Raw genomic sequence first — 21,530 nt, 5'->3', positions numbered from 1 at the left:
CATCCGCTGGATCATCGAAAAAGCAAGAGAGTTCCAGAAAAACATCTATTTCTGCTTTATTGGCTATGCCAAAGCCTCTGACTGTGTGGATCACAATAAACTGTGGAAAATTCTGAAAGAGATGGGAATACCAGACCACCTGACCTGCCTCTTGAGAAACCTGTATGCAGGTCATATAGGTCATATAGAAGCAAGAGTTAGAACTGGACATGGAACAACAGACTGGTTCCAAATAGGAAACGGAGTACGTCAAGGCTGTATATTGTCACCCTGCTTATTTAACTTCTATGCAGAGTACATCATGAGAAACGCTGGGCTGGAAGAAGCACAAGCTGGAATCAAGATTGCCGGGAGAAATAGCAATAACCTCAGATATGCAGATAACACCACCCTTATGGCAGAAAGTGAAGAGGAACTAAAAACCTCTTGATGAAAGTGAAAGTGGAGAGTGAAAAAGTTGGCTTAAAGCTCAATATTCAGAAAATGAAGACTATGGCATCTGGTCCCATCACTTCATGGGAAATAGATGGGGAAACAGTGGAAACAGTGTCAGACTTTATTTTTTTTGGCTCCAAAATCACTGCAGATGGTGACTGCAGCCATGAAATTAAAAGATGCTTACTCCTTGGAAGGAAAGTTATGGCCAACCTAGATAGCATATTCAAAAGCAGAGACATTACTTTGCCAACAAAGGTTCGTCTAGTCAAGGCTATGGGTTTTCCAGTAGTCATGTATGGATGTGAGAGTTGGACTATGAAGAAAGCAGAGCACTGAAGAATTGATGCTTTTGAATTGTGATGTTGGAGAAGACTCTTGAGAGTCCCTTGGACTGCAAGGAGATCAGCCCTGGGATTTCTTTGGAAGGAATGATGCTAAAGCTGAAACTCCAGTACTTTGGCCACCTCATGCGAAGAGTTGGCTCATTGGAAAAGACTCTGATGCTGGGAGGGATTGGGGGCAGGAGGAGAAGGGGATGACAGAGGATGAGATGGCTGGATGGCATCACTGACTTGATGGACGTGAGTCTGAGTGAACTCCGGGAGTTGGTGATGGACAGGGAGGCCTGGCATGCTGCGATTCGTGGGGTCGCAAAGAGTCAGACACGACTGAGCGACTGAACTGAACTGAATTGTGAAAGACTAGATGCTCCCCCCACCCAACATCATACGTTTAACCAAAGATATACAAGGTCTGTAACTGAAGACAAACGAAACATTGCCAAGCAAAATCAAAGAAGATCTAAATAAGTGGATCAAGAGGAAAGAAAGAAAAAAAGTGAAGTCGCTCAGTCGTGTCCAACTCTGCAATCCCATGGACTGTAGCCTACTAGGCTCCTCTGTCCATGGAATTTTCCAGGCAAGAGTACTGGAATGGGTTGCCACTTAAGGGACATATGTATACCCATGGCTGATCTGTGTTGATGTATGACAAAACCAACACAGTGTTGCAATTATCTTTTTCAATTTAAAAGAAGAAAAAATAAGTGGAAGGACATTCCATTATGTTTTTTAATCTATCCTATAGATTAAAACACTTGATAATGTTAAGGATGGCAATACTACCAGAAGCAGTCTACAGATTCAATGTCTTTCTGGGCTTTTCTGGTGGCTCAGTCAATAAAGAATCTGCCTGCAATGTGAGAGGACCTGGGTTGGATCCCTGGGTTGGGAAGATCCCCTGGAGGAGGGCATGGCAACCCACTCCAGTATTAGTACCTGGAGAATCCCCATGGACAGAGGAGCCTGGCAGGGCTGCAGTCCATGGGGTCACAGAGAGTCAGACACGACCAACTGACTAAGCACATATAATGTATTTCTATCAAAATACCAATGACTTGTTGCTTTTTTGGTTGTTTTTTGTTTTGCAGAAATGGAAAACCTCACCTCAAAATTCATACAGAATTGCAAGGGACCTTGAGTAATCAAAACAATCTTGAAGAGGAAAACAATGTTGGAGAACTCACATTTAACTGATCTCAAAACTTACTAGAAAGTTACAGTTGTCAAGAATGTGTGGTACAGGTATAAGGACAGACATGTAGGTCAATGGAATAGAATTAAGGGTTCAGAAATAAACCCAAATACTTAGAGTTAGTTGATTTTCAGCAGGCTGCCAAGACAAAATATTAGGGAAAGAGTAGTCTTTTCAACACAGGGTGCTGGGACAACTAGTTTTAAATATGCAAAAGTATGATGCTAGACTCCCTACCTCATAACATATTCAAAAATTAACTCAAAATGCACCAAAGACCAAAACATTAGATCTAAAACTATAAAATCAGAAGAAAACAGGGATGAAACAGGCAACTATTTCTTGGATATAACACCTAAGTAGAAGCAATCAAAGGAAAAATAGATAAGTTGACCTTCATCCATATTTAAAACTTTTGTACATCAAAGAACACCATCAAGAAAGTAATAAAGCCATCTTTGGAATGGAAAAAAATATTGCAAATCATACATCTGATAATGCTTTAGTGTCTATAATATATTTTTTAAAAACCTCTTAAATAATTAAGAAAAAACAATTTTTAAATGAGCAAAGAATTTAAATAGACATTTATCCAAAGAAGATATACAAGTGGCCAATAAACACATGAAAATATACCAAAAACACTAGTCATTAGGGAAATACAAATCAAGACCATAATGAGCTACCACTTCACCTCCACTGAGATTAGTATAATAAAAAAAGACAATAACAAGTACTGGCAAAAATGTGGAGAAACCAGAACATGGCGATGCTGGTGGGAATGTAAAATGGTACAGTCACCTTGAAAAACAATTTTGCCTTTCCTCATGTTAGGTACAGAATTAACCTTAAGACCCAGCTATTTCATCCTTACATGTATACCGAAGAGAATTAAAAACAGGTGTTAGACAAATACGGTACACAAATGTTTATAACCACATTATCAAATAGTCAAAAAGTAGAAATAAACTGATAAATAAGCCAAATATGTTATAGCCATACAATGTGATATTGTGCAGCAATAAAAAGGAGTGAAGTTCTGGTATATGCCAAAACACATCTGAACCTTGAAAATATTATCTTAAATGAAAGAAGCCATATTCTATGATTTCATTTTATGAAATATCCAGAACAGGCAAATCTATGGGGACAGAAAGTGGATCAGTGGTTACTTGGCAATGAGGGAGATGAAAATGGGGAGTGATTGCTAAGAGCTATGATGTTTCTTTGAGGAGTGATGACAATATTCTGGAACTAGGTAGTGGTGATTGTTGTACAGCCTTATGGATATTCTAAAATCACCAAATTGCATGCTTTCAAAAGAGTGAATTTTATGGTATGTGAATCCTATCTTAATTTTTTTAAGTTCAAATTGGTTCTTGAAACAAGAAAGATTTAGAGAAAAACCCCCAGACCTGCAAGGTGGAAATGGGAAAGGGAGATAGAACAGGATTGGCAGAAATGCCAGGCAAAATGGTAACAAAATTGAAATTTTTGCTTTTTAAAATTTATTTATTTTTTAATTGAAGGATAGTTGCTTTACAGAATTTTGTTGTTTTTCTGTCAAACCTCAACATGAATCACCCATAGGTATACATAAATCCCCTTCCTTTTTGAACCTCCCTCCCATCTCCCTCCCCATGTCATCCCTCTGGGTTGATACAGAGCCCCTGTTTGAGTTTCCTGAGATGTACAGCAAATTCCTGTTGGCTATCTATTTTACATATGGTAATGTAAGTTTCCATGTTACTCTTCCCATACATCTCACTCTCTTCTCCCCTCTCCTCATGTCCATAAATGTACTCTCTCTGTCTGTTTCTCCATTGCTGCTCTGTAAATAAATTCTTTAGTACTATTTTTCTAGATTCCATATATATGTGTGTTCAGTTCAGTTCACTTCAGTTGCTCAGTCATGTCCGACTCTTTGTGACCCCATGAACTGCAGCATGCCAGGCCTCCCTGTCCATCACCAACTCCTGGAGTCCACACAAACCCATGTCTGTTGAGTTGGTGATGCCATCCAACCATCTCATCCTCCATCGTCCCCTTCTCCTCTGCCCTCAATCTTTCCCAGCATCAGGGTCTTTTCAAATGAGTCAGCTCTTGGCATCAGGTGGCCAAAGGATTGGAGTTTCAGCTTCAACATCAGTCCTTCCAATGAACACCCAGGGCTGATCTCCTTTAGGATGGACTGGTTGGATCTCCTTGCAGTCCAAGGGACTCTCAAGAGTCTTCTCAAACACCATAGTTCAAAAGCATTAATTCTTCAGCTCTCAGCTTTCTTTATAGTCCAACTCTCACATCCATACATAACGACTGAAAAAACCATAGCCTTGAGTAGACGGTCCTTTGTTGGCAAAGTAATGTCTCTGCTTTTGAATATGCTATCTAGGTTGGTCATAACTTTCCTTCCAAGGAGTAAGTGTCTTTTAATTTCATGGCTGCAGTCTCCATCTGCAGCGATTTTGGAGCCAAAAAAATAAAGTCAGCTGCTGTTTTCACTGTTTCCTCATTTATTTGCCATGAAGTGATGGGACCAGATGCCATGATCTTAGTTTTCTGAATGTTGAGCTTTAAGCCAACTTCTTCACTCTCCTCTTTCACTTTCATCAAGAGGCTCTTGATGTGTTAGAATACAATATTCATCTTTCTCTTTCTGACTTACTTCAGTCTGTATGACAGGCTCTAGGTTCATCCACTTCATTAGAACTGACTCAAATGCATTCCTTTTTATGGCTGAGTAACATTCCATTGTGTATGTGTACCATAACTTCTTTATCCATTCATCTTTCGATGGACATCTAGGTTGCTTCCATGTTCTAGCTAATGTAAATAGTGCTGCAATGAACAATGGGATGCATGTGTCTTTTTCAATTTTTATTTCCTCAGGGTATATGACTAGGAGTGGGATTGCTGGGTCCCCCAGGTGGTTTTATTTCTAGTTTTTTAAGGAATCTCCATACCATCTTCCATAGTGGCTGTATCAATTTACATTCCCACCAACAGTGCAAGATTGTTCTCTTTCTCCACACCCTCTCCAGTGCTTATTCATTGTAGACTTTTTGATGATGATCATTCTGACCAGTGTGAGGTGATATCATTGCAGTTTTGATTGGCATTTCTCTAATAATGAGTGATGTTGAGCCTCTTTTCATGTGTTTGTTAGCCATCTGTATGTATGTCTGTTTAGGTCTTTTCCCCACCTTTTGATTGGGTTGTTTGTTTTTTTGGTATTGAGTTGTATGGGCCGCTTGTATATTTTGGAAATTAATCCTTTGTCAGTTGTTTCATTTGCTATTATTTTCTCCCATTCTGAGGGTTGTCTTTTCACCATGCTTCTAGTTTCCTTTGCTGTGCACAAGTTTTTAAGTTTAATCAGGTCCCATGTGTTTACTTTTGGTTCTATTTCCATTACTCTAGGAGGTGAGTCATAGAGGATCTTACTTTGATTTATGTCATTGAGTGTTCTGCCTATGTTTTCCTCTAAGAGATGTATAATTTCTGGTCTTACATTTAAGTCTTTAATCTATTTTGAGTTTATCTTTGTGTATGGTATTACGAAGTGTTCTAATTTCATTCTTTTACATGTAATTGTCCAGTTTTCCCAGAATGATTGATTGAAGAGGCTGTCTTTGCCCCATTGTATATTCTTGCCTCCTTTGTCAAAAAAAGGTACCCATAGGTGCATGTGTTTGTTTCTGGGCTTTCTATCTTGTTCCATTGGTCTGTATTTCTGTTTTTGTGCCAGTACCATACTGTCTTCATGACTGTAGTGTTATAGTATAATCTGAAGTCAGGAAGGTTGATTCCTCCAGCTCTATTCTTCTTTCTCAAGACTGTTTTGGCTATTCATGGTTTTCTGTGTTTCCATATGAATTGTGAAAATTTTTGTTCTCGTTCTGTGGAAAATGCCATTGGTAATTTGATAGGGATTGCATCGAATCTGTAGATTGCATTTGACAGTATAGTCATTTTCATAATATTGATTCTTCCTACCCAGGAACATGGAATATTACTCCATCTGTTTATGTCATCTTTGATTTCTTTCATCGGTGTCTTATAATTTTCTGTGTAAGTTCTTCTGTCTCCTTCAGTTCAGTTCAGTCGCTCAGTCGTGTCCGACTCTTTGCGACCCCATGAACTGCAGCACGCCAGGCCTCCCTGTCCATCACCAACTCCCGGAGTTAAGTTTATTCCTAGATATTTAATTTTATTGTTGCAATGGTGAATGGGATTAATTCTTAATTTCTGTTTCTGATTTTTCACTGTTAGTATTTAGAAATGCAAGTAATTTCTGTGTATTGATTTTGTATCCTGCAACTTTGCTAAATTCTCTGATTAGCCCCAATAATTTTCTGATACTATCTTTAGGGTATTCTATGTACAGTATCATGTCATCTGCAGACAGAGAAAGCTTTACTTTTTCTTTTCCAATCTGGATTCTTTTTATTTCTTTTTCTTCTCTGATTGCTGTAGCTAGGACTTTCAAAATTGTGTTGAATAATAGTGGTGAAAGTGGACACCCTTGTCTTGTTCCTGATCTTAGAGGGAATGCTTTCAGTTTTTTCCCACTGAGAATAATGCTTGCTGTAGGCTTATCATATATGGCCTTTAATATGTTGAGGTAGGTTCCTTCTATGCCCATTTTTTTTGAAGACTTTTAATCATAAATTTGATATAGGTCATACCTGAATGGTCTAGTGGTTTTCCCTACTTTCTTCAATTTAAATCTGAATTTGGCAATCAAGAGTTCATGATCTGAGACACAGTCAGCTCCCAGTCTTGTTTTTGCTGACTGTATAGAGCTCCTCCATCTTTGGCCGCGAAGAATACAATCAATCTGATTTTGATGGTGACCATCTGGTGATGTCCATGTGTAGAGTCTTCTCTTGTGTTGTTGGAAGAGGGTGTTTGCTATGACCAGTGTGTTTTCTTGGCTAAACTTTGTTAGCCTTTGACCTGCTTCATTCTGTTCTCCAAGGCCAAATTTGCCTGTTACTCCAGGTATTTCTTGACTTCCTACTTTTTCATTCCAGTCATCTATAATGAAAAGGACGTTTTTGAGGGGTGTTAGTTCTAGAAGGTCTTGTAGGTCTTCATAGAACTGTTCAACTTCAGCTTCTTCAGCATTACAGGTTGGGGCATAGACTTGGATTACTGTGATATTGAATGGTTTGCCTAGGAAATGAACAGAGATCATTCTACCATTTTGAGATTGCATGCAAGTAATGCATTTTGGAATCTTTTGTTGATTATGATGGCTACTCCATTTCTTCTAAGGGATTCTTGGTCACAGTAGTAGATATAGTGGTCATCTGAGTTAAATTCACCCATTCCAGTCCATTTCAGTTCTCTGATTCCTAAAATGTCGATGTTCACTCTTGCCATCTCCTGTTTGAGCACTTCCAATTTGCCTTGATTCATGAACCTAACATTCCAGATTCCTATGCAATATTTTTCTTTACAGCATCGGACTTTACTTTGAACACCAGTCACATCCACAACTGGGTGTTGTTTTTGCTTTGGCTCCATCTCTCCATTTTTTCTGGAGTTATTTCTCCACTGATGTCCAGTAGCATATTGGGCACCTACTGACCTAGGGAGTTCATCTTTCAGTGTCCTATCTTTTTGCCTTTTCATACTGTTCATGGGGTTCTCAAGGCAAGAATACTGAAGTGGTTTGCCATACCCTTCTCCAGTGGACCATGTTTTGACAGAATTCTCCACCATGACCCGTCCATCTTGGGTGGCCCTACACAGCATGACTCATAGTTTCATTGAGTTAGACAAGGCTATGGTTTATTTGATCAGATTGGCTAGTTTTCTGTGACTGTGGTTTTCAGTCTGTCTGCCTTCTGATGGAGAAGGATAAGAGGCTTATGGAAGCTACCCGATGGGAGAGACTGACTGAGGAGGAAACTGGGTCACAGAAGAAATATACAAAAAAGATCTTCACAACCCAGATAATCACGATGGTGTGATCACTCACCTAGAGCCAGAAATCCTGGAATGTGAAGTCAAGTGGGTCTTAGAAAGCATCACTACAAACAAAGCTAGAGGAGGTATTGGAATTCCACTTGAGCTATTTCAAGTCCTAAAAGATGATGCTGTGAAAGTACTGCACTCAATATGCCAGCAAATTTGGAAAACTCAACAGTGGCCACAGGACTAGAAAAGCTCAGTTTTCATTCCATTCCCAAAGAAAGGCAATGCCAAAGAATGCTCAAACTACTGCACAATTGCACTCATCTCACACGCTAGCAAAGTAATGCTCAAAATTCTTCAAGCCAGGCTTCAACAGTATGTGAACCATGAACTTGCAGATGTTCAAGCTGGATTTAGAAAAGGCAGAGGAACCAGAGATCAAATTGGCAATATCAGCTGGATCATGGAAAAAGCAAGAGAGTTCCAGAAAAACATCTATTTCTGCTTTATTGACTATGCCAAAGCCTTTGACTGTGGGGATCACAACAAACTGTGGAAAATTCTGAAAGAGATGGAAATACCAGACCACCTGACCTGCCTCCTGAGAAATCTGTATGCAGATCAAGAAACACCAGTTAGAACTGGACATGGAACAACAGACTGGTTCCAAATAAGAAAAGGAGTACGTTAAGGCTGTATATTGTCACCCTGCTTATTTAACTTATATGCAGTATACATCATGTGAAATGCTGGGCTGGATGAAACACAAGCTGGAATCAAGATTGCCGGGAGAAATATCAATAACCTCAGATATGAAGATGATACCACCCTTATGGCAGAAAGCAAAGAACTAACGAGCCTCTTGATGAAAGTGAAAGAGGAGAGTGGAAAAGTGGGCTTAAAACTCAACATTCAGAAAACTAAGATCATGGCATCTGGTCCCATCACTTAATGGGAAATAGATGGGAAAACAGTGGAAACAGTGGCAGACTATTTTGGGGGGCTCCAAAATCACTGAAGATGGTGATTGCAGCCATGAAATTAAAAGATTCTTGCTCCTTGGAAGGAAAGTTATGACCAACCTAGACAGCATATTCAAAAACAGAGACATTACTTTGCCAACAAAGGTCCGCCTAATCAAGGCTATGGTTTTTCCTGTGGTCATGTATGGATGTGAGAGTTGGACTGTGAAGAAGGCTGAGCGCCAAAGAATTGATGCTTTTTAACTGTGGTGTTGGAGAAGACTCTTGAGAGTCCCTTGAACCGCAAAGAGTCCATCCTAAAGGAAATCAGTCCTGAATATTCATTGAAAGGACTGATGCTGAAGCTGAAACTCCAATACTTTGGCCACCTGATGCAAGGAACTGATTCACTGGAAAAGACCCTGATGTTGGGAGAGATTGAAGGTGGGAGGAAAAGGGGACGACAGAGAATGAGATGGTTGGATGGCATCACTGACCATTGGTTTTGAGGTAATGGTTTTGATGTAATGGTTACTCAATGATTTGAGTAAACTCAGGGAGTTGGTGATGGACATGGAGGCCTGGTCTGCTGCAGTGCATAGGGTTGCAAAGAGTCAGACATGACTGAACAACTGAACTGAATCATAAATGGGTGGTGAATTTTGTCAAAGACTTTTTCTCCATCTATTGAGATTATCATATGATCTTTATCTTTCAGTTTGTTAATATGGTGTGTCTCATTGGTTGATTTGCACATATTGAGAATCATCACATCCCTGAAATAAATCCAACTTGATCATGGTGTATGGGCTTTTTGATGTGTTGCTGAATTCTGTTTGCTAAAATTTTGTTGAAGCTTTTTCCATCTATATTCATCAGTGATATTGGCCTGTAATTTTCCTTTTTTGTGTTGACTTTGTCTGGTTTTGGTATCAGGGTGATGGTGGCCTCATAGAATGAGTTTGGAAGTGTTCCCTCCTCTGCAATTTTTGGAAAGAGTTTTAGGATAGGCATTAGTTCTTCTCTAAATGTTTGATAGAATTCTCCTGTGAAACCATCTGGTCCTGGGCTTTTGATTTTTGCACGATTTTTGATCACAGTTTCAATTCAGTGCTTGTAATTGTGTTGTTCATAATTTATATTTCTTCCTGGTTCAGTCTTGGAAGATTGAACTTCTCTAAGAATCTGTCCATTCCTTCCAGATTATCCATTTTATTGCCATATAGTTGTTCATAATACTCTCTTATAATCCTTTGTATTTCTGCATTGTCTGTTGCAACCTCTCCTTTTTCATTTCTAATTTTGTTGATTTGATTCTATTTTTCTTGATGAGTCTGGCTAAAGGTTTGTCAATTTTATCTTCTCAAAGAACCAGCTTTTTAATCTTTACTACTGTTTCTTTCATTTCTTTTTCATTTATTTTTGTTCTGATCGTTAGGATTTATTTCCTTTTACTAATTTAGGGGGTTTTGGTCCTTTTTTTCCAGTTGTTTTAGGTTTAAAGTTAGGTTGTCTATTTGATGTTTCTCTTGTTTCTTGAGGTAGGATTGCATTGCTATAAACTTCCATCTTAGAACTGCTTTTGCTGCATCCTACAGGGTTTGAGTTGTCATGTTTTCATTGTCATTTGTTTCTAGAAATTTTTTTATTTCCCTTTTGATTTCTTCAGTAACCTGTTAGTTATTTATAAATGTAATGTTTAATCTCCATGTGTTTGTGTTTTTTATAGTTTTTTTTTTTCTTGTAATTGATATCTACCTCATAGCATTGTGGTCAAAGAAGATGCTTGATACAATTTCAATTTTCTTAAATTTACTGAGGTTTGATTTGTGACCCAAGATGTGGTCTATCCTGGAGAATGTTCCATGTGCACTTGAGAACAAGGTGTATTCTTCTGCATTTCGATGGAGTGTCCTGAAGATATCAATGAGATCCATCTCATCTAATGTATCATTTAAGACTTCTCTTTTCTTATTAATTTTCTGTTTTGAGGATCTGTCCATTGGTGTGACTGAGGTGTTAAAGTCTCCTACTACTATTGTGTTACTGTCAATTTTTCCTTTTTTGTCTGTTAGTGTTTATCTTATGTGTTGAGGTGCTCCTATGTTGGGTGCATAAATATTTATAATTGTTATGTCTTCCTCTTGGATTGATCCCTTGATCATTGTGTAGTGTCCTTCCTTATCTCTTGTAATCTTCTTAAAGGTCCATTTTGTCTGATATGAGGATTGCTACTCCGGCTTTCTTATGCTTTCCATTTGCATGGAATATATTCTTCCATTCTCTCACTTTCAGTTTATATGTATCTTTGGGTCTGAAATGGGTTTCTTGTAGACAGCATATATATGGGTCTTGTTTTTATATCCATTCTGCCAGTCTGTGTCTTTTGGTTGGAGTATTTAATCTGGTTAACTGAAAGTAATTATTGATATATATGTTCCTATTGCCATCTTCTTAATTGTTTGGTGTTGATTTTGTAGATCTTTTTCTTCTCTTGTATTTACTGACTATATAAGTCCCTTTAACATTTGTTGTAAAGCTGGTTTGATGGTACTGAATTCTCTTAGCTTTTGCTTGTCTGAAATGCTTTTGATTTCTCCATCAGTTTTGAATGAGATCCTTGCCAGGTACAATAATCTTGGTTGTAGATTTTTCCCTTTCAGTGCTTTAAATATGCCCTCTCATTCCCTTCTGGCTTGCAGAGTTTCTGCTGAAAGAAACAACTCGGCTGTTAAACGTATGGGGTTTCCCTTGTATGTTACTTGTTGCTTTTCCCTTGCTGCTTTTAATATTCTTTCTTTGTGTTTAGTCTTTGTTAGTTTGATTAGCATGTGTCTTGGCATGTTTCTCCTTGGGTTTATCCTGCATGGGACTCTTTCCACCTCCTGGACTTGATTGACTATTTCCTTTTCCATGTTGGGGAAATTTTCAACTATAATCTCTTCAAAAATTTTCTCATACTGTTTCTTTTTCTCTTCTTCTTCTGGGACCCCAATAACTCGAATGTTGGTGCATTTGATATTGTCTCAGAGGTCTCTGAGGCTATCCTCAGTTCTTTTAATTCTTTTTACTTTATTCTGCTCTTCAGAAGTTATTTCCACCATTTTATCTTCCAGCTCACTGATTCATTCTTCTGCTTCAGATATTCTGCTATTGATTCCTTCTAGAGTATTTTTAATTTCAGTAATTGTGTTGTTTGTCTCTGTATGCTTATTCTTTATTCTAGATCTTTGTTGATTAATTCTTGCATTTTCTCCATTCTGTTTTCAAGGTTTTTGATCTTCTTTACCATCATTATTTTCAATTCTTTTTCAGGTAGTTTGCCTATTTACTCTTCATTTATTTGGACATCTGTGTTTCTAGTTTGTTCCTTCATTTGTATTTCTTCATAGTATTTCTCTGCCTTTTCATTATTTTTTTTTAACTTATTGTGTTTGAGGTCTCCTTTTCCCAGGCTTCAAGGTTGAATTATTTCTTCCTTGTGGTTTGTGCCCTCCTAAAGTTGGTTCAGTGGTTTCTGTAAATTTCATATAGGGTGAGATTTGTGCTGAGTTTTGTTTTTCCTCTTATGGGCAAGGCTGAATGTGTGGTAATCCTGTCTGCTGATGATTTGGTTTGTATTTTTGTTTTGTTTGTTGTTTAGATGAGGCATCCTGCACAGGGTGTTACTGGTGATATGTGATGCTGGGTCTTGTATTTCAAGTGGTTTCCTTTGTGTGAGTTTGCACTATTTGATACTCCCAAGGGTTAGTTCTCTGGTAGTCTAGGGTCTTGGAGTCAGTGCTCCCACTCCAAAGGCTCAAGGCTTGATCTCTGGTCAGGAACAAAGATTCCACAAGTGGTTTGTTATGGCATTAAGTGAGATTAAAACAAATACCCAGAAATGAGAAAGTAAAGATGAACCCCAGACAAATAGCAGTTACAAAATCAGGCAAGTAATAATGAAAATAATGGATTATACACATATGCATATACATCCATAAGCAAAATCAAAACAGTCCAACAGAAATAAAGTACAGTAGATTGACCTGGCAAACAAAGGAAATCAAAAATTATGTCTACCAGTTAAGAACAAAAACTAACTAAAGCACAAACTGGAAAACAAAACTAGGGCAAGGTGCCAACTGGGGACTAAAACAATGAAAACAAAACTAATGAATATGTTGAGAGGAAAGGAAAGAAAGAAAGAATAGGTATGCAAACTTAGATACAGGTAGATAAAGAAGTTTATATACATTAAAGGTTATGAAAAGGAAAAATGATAGGATATTGAAAGAGAAACTTCCCAGGTCAGTGGGTGCCCAATATGCTACTGGAGATCAGTGGAGAAATAACTCCAGAAAGAATGAAGGGATGGAGCCAAAGCAAAAAGAATACCCAGCTGTGGATTTGACTGGTGATAGAAGCAAGGTCCGATGCTGTAAAGAGCAATATTGCATAGGAACCTGGAATGTCGGGTCCATGAATCAAGGCAAATTGGAAGTGGTCAAACAAGAGATGGCAAGAGTGAATGTTGACATTCTAGGAATCAGCGAACTGAAATGGACTGGAATGGGTGAATTTAACTCAGATGACCATTATATCTACTACTGCAGGCAGGAATCCCTCAGAAGAAATGGAGTGGCCATCATGGTCAACAAAAGAGTCTGAAATGCAGTACTTGGATGCAATCTCAAAAACGACAGAATGATCTCTGTTCGTTTCCAAGCAAACCATTCAATATCACAGTAATCCAAGTCTATGCCCCAACCAGTAACACTTAAGAAACTGAAGTTGAACAGTACTATGAAGACCTACAAGACCTTTTAGAACTAACATCCAAAAAAGATGTCCTTTTCATTATAGGGGACTGGAATGCAAAAGTAGGAAAGTCAAGAAACACCTGGAGTAACAGGCAAATTTGGCCTTGGAATACGGAATGAAGCAGGGCAAAGACTGATAGAGTTTTGCCAAGAAAATGCACTGGTCATAACAAACACCCTCTTCCAACAACACAAGAGAAGACTCTATACATGGACATCACCAGATGGTCAACACCGAAATCAGATTGATTATATTCTTTGCAGCCAAAGATGGAGAAGCTCTATACAGTCAGCAAAAACAAGACCAGGAGCTGACTGTGGCTCAGACCATGAACTCCTTATTGCCAAATTCAGACTGAAATTGAAGGAAGTAGGGAAAACCACTAGACCATTCAGGTATGACCTAAATCAAATTCCTTATGATTATACAGTGGAAGTGAGAAATAGATTTAAGGGCCTAGATCTGATAGAGTGCCTGATGAACTATGAAATGAGGTTTGTGACATTGTACAGTAGACAGGGATCAAGACCATTCCCATAGAAAAGAAATGCAAAAAAGCAAAATGGCTCTCTGGGGAGGCCTTACAAATAGCTGTGAAAAGAAGAGAAGCGAAAAGCAAAGGAGAAAAGGAAAGATATAAACATCTGAAGGCAGAGTTCCAAAGAATAGCAAGAAGAGATAAGAAAGCCTTCTTCAGCGATCAATGCAAAGAAATAGAGGAAAACAACAGAATGGGAAAGACTAGGGATCTCTTCAAGAAAATCAGAGATACCAAAGGAACATTTCATGCAAAGATGAGCTCAATAAAGGACAGAAATGGTCTGGACCTAACAGAAGCAGAAGATATTAAGAAGAGATGGCAAGAATACACAGAAGAACTGTACAGAAAAGATCTTCATGACCCAGATAATCACGATGGTGTCATCACTCACTTAGAGCCAGACATCCTGGAATTTGAAGTCAAGTGGGCCTCAGAAAGCATCACTACGAGCAAAGCTAGTGGAGGTGATGGAATTCCAGTTGAGCTATTCCAAATCCTGAAAGATGATGCTGTCAAAGTGCTGCACTCAATATGCCAGAAAATTTGGAAAACTCAGCAGTGGCCACAGGACTGGAAAAGGTCAGTTTTCATTCCAATCCCAAAGAAAGGCAATGCCAAAGAATGCTCAAACTACCTGCACAATTGCACTCATCTCACACGCTAGTAAAGTAATGCTCAAAATTCTCCAAGCCAGGCTTCAGCAATATGTGAACCGTGAACTTCCAGAGGCTTAAGCTGGTTTTAGAAAAGGCAGAGGAACCAGAGATCAAATTGTCAACATCCGCTGGATCATGGAAAAAGCAAGAGAGTTCCAGAAAAACATCTATTTCTGCTTTATTGACTATGCCATAGCCTTTGACTGTGTGGATCACAATAAACTGTGGAAAATTCTGAAAGAGATGGGAATACCAGACCACCTGATCTTCCTCTTGAGAAATTTGTATGTAGGTCAGGAAGCAACAGTTAGAACTGGACATGGAACAACAGACTGGTTCCAAATAGGAAAAGGAGTACGTCAAGGCTGTATACTGTCACTGTGCTTATTTAACTTATATGCAGAGTACATCATGAGAAACGCTGGACTGGAAGAAACACAAGCTGGAATCAAGATTGCCGGGAGAAATATCAATAACCTCAGATATGCAGATGACACCACCCTTATGGCAGAAGGTGAAGAGGAACTCAAAAGCCTCTTGATGAAAGTGAAAGTGGAGAGTGAAAAAGTTGGCTTCAAGCTCAACATTCAGAAAATGAAGATCATGGCATCTGGTCCCATCACTTCATGGGAAATAGATGGGGAAACAGTGGAAACAGTGGCAGACTTTATTTTTCTGGGCTCCAAAATCACTGCAGATGGTGATTGCAGCCATGAAATTAAAATACGCTTACTCCTTGGAAGGAAAGTTATGACCAACCTAGATAGCATATTCTAAAGCAGAGACATTACTTTGCCAACAATGGTTCGTCTAGTCAAGGCTAAGGTTTTTCCTGTGGTCATGTATGGATGTGAGAGTTGGACTGTGAAGAAGGCTGAGCATTGAAGAATTGATGCTTTTGAACTGTGGTGTTGGAGAGTCCCTTGGACTGCAAGGAGATCCAAACAGTCCATCCTGAAGGAGATCATCCCTGGGATTTCTTTGGAAGGACTGATGCTACAGCTGAAACTCCAGTACTTTGGCCACCTCATGCAAAGGGTTGACTCATTGGAAAAGACTCTGATGCTGGGAGGGATTGGGGGCAGGAGGAGAAGGGGACGACAGAGGATGAGATGGCTGGATGGCATCACTGACTCGATGGACGTGAGTCTGAGTGAACTCCGGGAGTCGGTGATGGACAGGGAGGCCTGGCGTGCTGTGATTTATGGGGTCGCAAAGAGTCGGACACAACTGAGCAACTGATCTGATCTGATCTGATCTGCAAGGGGAAAAGAACAGTAGGTAAAGCAAACAGAGGAATAAATGTAGAAAAAATGATAGGTTTTTAAAAATTAAAATTAAAAATAGAAAAGAAAAAAAAAAGGAAGAAGAAAGAAAAGAAAAGGAAAACCCCACAGAACTGCAAATGCCCAATGTAGAGGCAGAGGTTTATAACAACAATAAAAAATGTGACTGAGGGGGAAAAAAGCTCAAAAGCTTAATTAGATTTCATAGTGCCAATAAAATCAACAATTACACCAGAGGTTGGGAAAAGGGAAAAAAAGTAAAAAAAAAAAAAAAAAATCCAAAAGACTGTACAGAAGTAGTCAAAACATAAGAATAATTAATGCTTTTCTTGAGTCACTGTTGTCAGAGTCCTTTCCCTCTCTGGGAGTCACAGTCCACCTCACCTCCCTAGGATGCCCTCCAACACTGTGCTGGTCTCTGGACCTGCTGTGGAGGCAGCTCAGATTCTAATCTGGTCCTACTCCTGTGTGTTCCAACCTCCAATGTCAACCACTATCAAAATTAATGTGTTTTCTTTTGTGGGAGCTCTCAATGATCTTTTATATACTCCATAGACACAGAGTGCATTTAATCTGCAGCTTGTACAGCTGGTGGGAAGGTTTGGGTCTTCTTCCCTAGCCACACTGCCCCTGGGTTTCAACTGTGGTTTTATTTCCACCTCTGCATGTGGTTCGTCCACTGGGGTTTGCTCCTGAGGCTGCCCTGGCGGACTTGGGTTTGTCCCTGTGAGGGCCAGGTGTGGAGGTGGTGCAGCTGCTTGGATTGCAGGGGTTCTGGCAGCACCAGGTACTCAGGGGGGTTGGCAGCTAGGGCAGCAGGAAATATATTGCTCTAGAAGGGTATGGCAACCAGTATTGGCCAATACGCTCCAGTATTCTTGCCTAGAGAACCCCCTTGATAGAGAAGCCTGGCAGACCACAGTCTACAGGGTCACAAAGAGTTGAACATGACCAAAGCTATCCTGCATATATAGATGCAAGACACTTTTTGCCTGTGGCAACTCTGCCCCAGTGAGGGCTAAGCCTGAAGGTAGCACAGCTGCTTGGCTTGCGGGGACCCTGGCAGTGCCAAATGTGCAGGGACATAGGGCCATAACTCCTGTGGTGGAGGCAGTCTATCAGAGTCTTTTTTCAAGCCTCTTCTAGCTGGCAATCAGAAGGCCTCTTTGGCCAGTATTTCTCCATAGCTCTGGCTGTTCGGGCACTTAGACGGCTCCCTTGTCTGGGGTCCTTCTCTGTTGTTCCGCATCAGACACATAGAGGAGCTCCCCTGGGTGGGGTCCTACTCTGTAGATTGGCATGTTGGGCACTTAAAGGGGCACCCTGGGTGGGGTCCTACTCTGTAGTTCAGTGTGTCAGGCATTTGATAGGCCAGCCTCTCTCTTGTTCAGCTGCTGATGCTGGCCTATGCGGGGAGAGAGGCTATGGTGACGGCTCCACCCCATACATGTGACTCAGCAGCATCACCTTGCTTCCATGGCTGCTTGGCTTTCCTCTGCAGGCATTTCCCACCATGATCTCCTCCCTCACATCTGCTTGATTGTATTTCCACAGTCAACAGCAGCCCTAGCCCTGGGATTGCTCCACAATTCCTAAACTCCAGCTCCCAGCCGCTGCACCTTCTAGGGACCTGCAGCCCTGTCTGGGGTATGTATGGCTGTGGCAAGGACTGTCTGATTCTCATCCATTTAGGCTCCCACAGATCAGCTGTTTCACTCTCGGCCTTAAATGTTTCTCCTTTGACTCAAATAATTGCCCCAATGTGGGGATCAGACTCCTGCTTCAGTTCCCCCACCCACAAAGGCAGGTCCAGTTCTACTGACACTCCTGTTTTCCCCCCTAATTCCTTCATTCTACTGAGTTTTGCGTGGTCTTATATTTTCTTTTCTGCTGGTCAGGTACTCCTATCTACTCTCAGCTGGTGTTCTGCATGCACTTCTGTGTGTGAAGATGTATTCCTGATGTATCCATGGAGAAAGATGTACTCCATGTCCACCTACACCTCCACCATCTTGTTCTTTTGAAATTTTTGTTCTTAAAAAAGATGTTTGTGGAGTACCTACTGTGAGCCAGACCCTATTCTAGGCACTTGCAAAACTTCAATGAAGAAGATCCCTGCCCTCCCAGAGTTATGATTTAGAAAGGTAATAATAAATGCTATGGAAAAAGAAAAAGTAGGGATGACTAAGGTTAATAATTAGGTTGATCTTAGGGCTGGCTTTTCCTGGCAGGACCGAAGAAAAACAAGGGCTTGATGTGGCTCCAGCAAGATGAACAAGGAAGTGAGCTATAAGGGAAGAGGTCAGAGGTGAGTAGGGAGGGCTTTATCAGCCATTGTTAGGATGTCAGATTTTTTTCTCTCTGAGTGAAACACAGAACCAAAGGAAAGTTTTAAAGAGAGAACTAACATAATCTGACTTAACATTTTTAAAGTATCATTCTGGCTGTTGTGATTGAGAGCAAAGATAGAAGCAGAGATACTTATATTGTAATAATCCAGACAAGGGTCAGGAGATGACAGAGACCCAGACCAGGGTGGCACTTGATTAATTCTCAAGAAGGGGAACTATCAATGAGACCAAAGTAAGGTGGTCATTGTGGTGGGTCTGACTAACTTTCCTCTGTTATTAGCTGACTGAGTTGCTATGTGGAAAGGTTTATATATTCAAACTCCAATTAAAGAGTTTAGCAAACTGCAGCAGAATGTATTAAGATTTATCCAATCTGAGATATCCAAAATGTGAAATGTATCAAGACTAACAAGAGTCAACAAAGGATTACAGACTACCTGATCTCCTTCTCTGGGATCCCTTCTTCATGTTACCAAAAGGGAAGGGTAGTTCAGAGCAGAAAGTGGCACTATGATGATGGAGAAGCAGGAACTTGGGTCAGTTCAAGTGCAGGGGTCCCCAACCTCTGGGCCATGAACCAGTACCTCCTGTTGGATCAGCAGTGGCATTAGATTAGGGAAAAGTGCACAATAAATATAATGTGCTTGAATTATCCTGAAACCATCCCCCCAACCCCAGACCGTGGAAAAAAATGTCTTCCACCAAACTAGTCCCTGGTGTCAAAAAGGTTGGCAACTGCCGAAGTAGAGGGCTCGTATCTGTTGACCCTCAGGCCCCAGCAGAAAAGGGGTTGCAGGAGTCTATTTTTTGGCTTCTACTCATTCTTCCGTGCAAATTTTCATTTGGCTTCAGCCTGCATCTCTCCATTGAAACAATTTATTTTGAAGACCACTAAGATCATGTGACTTCCGTGTTGCTAAAGTCAATGGAAATTTTTTAGTCCTGATCTCCCTTACCTGATGACCTCTTGGTATCACTTGACACCACCAATTACTTTATCCTCCTTGAAATCCTCTCTTCTCTTGGCTTCTTGGCATCAGACTCTTCTGACTTTTCCCATTTTTGACAGTTCATTCTTAGCCTTGTAGGTTTATCCTCATCTACCTACACAATAAATAATGGCTTCTTGATTAAAATATCAGAATTGAGCTTTCATGATATGGGAAATGAATTGGAGAGAGCTGGTAAGTGAGGTTTGTCATGTGTATTTACAGAGCCTGAGACTTCCTCCCAGGGCGAGCTTACCAGACATGCAACCTGTATAGTCACTTAGGACTCCAAGCTGAGAAGGACCTCATGTTTGTTTTAATAGTCTCTACTTGCAGTGCCTCGTAATTCTTAATAATTTTATCTTTGAACTTAAGTTTTGTCAGCAGTGATGGAACTGTGGAGCATGCACACAAGCAGAGGTGGTAAGGGAGGCAGCACATCTGAGCTGTAGTGGTCCTCCAGCAGTCAGTGGCTGTGCAAGCTCAGGCTCCCGGCACTGCAGACTGCGTCCACAGAGCAGTCAGTCCTGGGTGCACATCAGGGCCTGGAATGGTCCAGAGATGCAGAGTGTAAGGGTGGGGAAGGTAAGGACCAGGACCTGGGCACAGAAGGCCAATAGGGATGGCAGCAGGCATGCCTGGATGAACTGTTGGTGGATAAGTGGACAGTTTCAGCAGTAAACTGTGAAATCTGTTTTCAAAATGGCTACAACCTTGCAAGACAAAATATTCACAGGTTTCGAAATAGAAATTAAATGTAAAGATTGCCATGTTCAATGGAAAATAACAATATTTTCACAGGAAGCTTTGGATGAACCAAATATTAAGAAGAGGACAAAATTTTTTCTTATAAATGAAGATAAGACAATAGGATGCAGAACAGAAATTTTGAAATACATACAAATTGTAAAGCTACTTTTGATTTCTTGCACAACTTCCATAAATTACCAAAAATGTCAGAAGAAATACTGAAATGCCATTGTATAAATATACGTTTAAAATTAAATTCAGACTTACACAGAATTGATTTGTATGGAGAGTTAAATCTTTATTCTTTCTGTAGAAAATCAGCTCCAGATGTGCTAAAATTTATGTTTTGATGGGTTTTTATATAAATTTATCAGAAATGTGTTCTAATACTGTCACCATCTATCAAATACTCTTCCTATTCTCCAGTAACAGTTACATTGGCAGAAAGATATTTTTAAAAATTATCAAAAATTATTTGCAATCTTGCATTTGTCAAGAGTGACTAACATTGCTGTCAATTTTATAGTAAATGAAATTGCTTAAAATATAAATTCTGATGATCTAATGTATAATTTGCAGAAAAGCAAGCCAAAATAATCTTATGGTCAATAAAGATATGAAATTATTAAAGTGTTATTATATATTATATTACATAAAATTATGGCACCTGAAATATTTTTTGCAATTTGTAAGTTTATGCTAATACTCATATGTCACAACTACACCTTTACACTTAATGTCATCAAATATTTCTAAAGGAAAACATTTCATAGCACATTTAATGCCACTCTTTAATTTTTTGAACAGCATTTCTGAATTTTCATCTTGCACTGGGCCCTCCAGATCTTGTCGTCAGCCCTGATTCTTCCTCTAAGGAAAAGAGACAATGGGGTAGCAAGAAGGCAGGGCCTTCCACATCTGTTTCTTTCTTGTTTCCTGTAACCATAGTGTTCTCCGTGCTTACAAAGCTTAGATAACTCCCATCTGCTGTGATCACACATATAGGAAGAAACAAGCTAACGTACAGAAAAGTGAAGTGACTTTTCTGTTTTTCCTAACTTAGGGTCAGCCTCCTGACTCCCAACCTCTAACCTGCATGCTCTTTTCCTGGTATTCATGACTCATTCTGGTGACATGACCTGTTCAGTGATTACATGAGAGTCCCTTTTCTGAGAACCCAGTTTGGAAACCCCCTGTTATTAGCCTACTTCAAATGTAAAACAAGAAAGAAGGTTGGCAGGAGAATGCCCAAATATCAGCATCTATTTATCTATTTCTTATTCCAAGAGACATTCC

This window comes from Bubalus bubalis, chromosome 1 (genome assembly GCF_019923935.1).
Source record: "Bubalus bubalis isolate 160015118507 breed Murrah chromosome 1, NDDB_SH_1, whole genome shotgun sequence".
Lineage (NCBI taxonomy): Eukaryota > Metazoa > Chordata > Mammalia > Artiodactyla > Bovidae > Bubalus > Bubalus bubalis.
Note: the sequence above shows the minus strand (reverse complement) of the source record.